Source organism: Aotus nancymaae, unplaced genomic scaffold (assembly GCF_030222135.1).
Source record: "Aotus nancymaae isolate 86718 unplaced genomic scaffold, 86718_ANA_hifiasm-v0.15.2.pri h1tg000040l, whole genome shotgun sequence".
In the NCBI taxonomy this organism is placed as follows: Eukaryota; Metazoa; Chordata; class Mammalia; order Primates; family Aotidae; genus Aotus; species Aotus nancymaae.
In genome coordinates, this window is record NW_026988454.1 from 88,270,041 (window position 1) to 88,271,804 (window position 1,764).

A 1,764-nucleotide genomic window follows, 5' to 3' on the forward strand; every position below is an offset into this window, starting at 1 on the left:
ACCAGAGTCTGAGTTGTCAAAGATAGGTCAAAATTTGAGGCTGCTAAGTTTGCCGAAATTAGTCAGACAGTTGGAAATAGGGAGATGAAGAGAAGGAATTCTACAAATCTTTGAAGTTTTACTCATGTCATTGTTCAGATCCTTTCAACTAACCTTGATTTCCTAGGATAAAACTCACTTGATCATGGTCTATAATCATTTTTTCCAGATACTAGAAGAGGAAGCCAGTGAATTTTTATAATTTTGTTTTTTAATGGATAGAATTTATTTTTTAGAGAGGTTTACAGAAATATTAAGCAGATAGTACAGAGTTCCCACATATCACCTCTCTCCCTGACACATAGTTTCCTCTGTTTTTAATATCTTGCAGTAGTGTGATACATTTCAAACAATTGATGAAGCAATATTTCTACATTATAATAACTAAAGTTCATAGTTTACATTTTGGTTCACTCTGCCTTGTACAGTTCTGTGGCTTTTTAACGCATAATGTTATCTACCATTATAATACGGTACAGCATAGTTTCATAGTTTTGCCTTTTCCAGAACTTCACATAGTTGGAATCATAAAGTATGTAGCCTTTTCAGACCAGTTTCTTTTTTTTTTTTTTTTTTCATGTCTTATAAATATTTATTAATCTTTCGTCATAAAAATATGGAACGCTTCACGAATTTGCGTGTCATCCTTGCGCAGGGGCCATGCTAATCTTCTCTGTATCGTTCCAATTTTAGTATATGTGCTGCCGAAGCGAGCACAGACCAGTTTCTTTTACTTAAAGTTCTTCCATGTGTTTTTGTGGTTTGATAGCTCATTACTTTTTAATCACTTAACAATCTTCCATTGTGTAGATACATCAATTGTTTGTCATTCACCTCTTGAAGAATACCTGGGTTGCTTCCAGTTGGGGCAATTATGAATAAAACTGCTTTAAATATTTATGTGCAAACTTTTATGCAGACATAAGCTTTCAGTGAATTCAAGTAAATACATAGGAGTGTAATTGCTATATCATATGGTAAGACTATATTTAGCTTGGTAAGAAATTGTAAAACTGTCTTCCAAAGTGGCTGTAACATTTTGAATTCCTACCAGCAGTGAATGAGAGTTCTTGTTCTTCCACATCCTTGCTAGCATTTGATGTTACTAGCGTTTGGGACTGTAGCCCCTTTAGTAGGTGTGCAATGGTATATCATTGTTCTTTTAATTTGTCTTTTCCTAATATCTGATCTTTTCATTAAACTAACTTTTGATTTTTTTCTCTTTTTTTAAATTTTCTTAAAATATAACTTTAAAAATTAACTTTCTTTTATTTCATGTTTTTATATTTTATTTTCCCTGTATTTTTTAGGTGAAAACTTCAATGATTGATTTTAGTTCTTTTTTCTTCCTAATATAAAAGTTTAAATCTTTAAATGTCTATGTTAAAGTGATTTTTCTGCCTCCCATAGTTTTATATTGAATTTGTATTTTAATTCTTATAGAAATATCTTCTAATTTGCTTTTTGATTTCTTATTTAACTTATAGTTATTTAGAAGTACATTGTTAAATTTCCACTTTTTTGCATATTTCCTTTTTATTTCTATTTTTAATTTCCAGATTAATTTTATTACGGTTGGAGAACACACTTTGTATTATTTAAATCCTTTTAATTTTATGGGAATTTGTTCTATGGTCTAAAATGTGATCTCTTTTGGATAGTGAAAGTATCTTCGCTTAATAAAGTTGCAGACTTCTACTGTTGTTAAATGGAATTCTGTGAGGT

At 30.3% G+C, this 1,764-nt stretch overlaps 1 non-coding gene across 1 annotated transcript; it reads right to left on the reverse strand.

The window, feature by feature from the left end:
* Positions 1 to 649: 649 nt before the first annotated feature.
* LOC135268466 (U6 spliceosomal RNA) lies at positions 650 to 756 on the reverse strand. The gene has a single exon (XR_010336784.1). It is a non-coding gene; the product is annotated as a U6 spliceosomal RNA (small nuclear RNA).
* Positions 757 to 1,764: the final 1,008 nt, after the last annotated feature.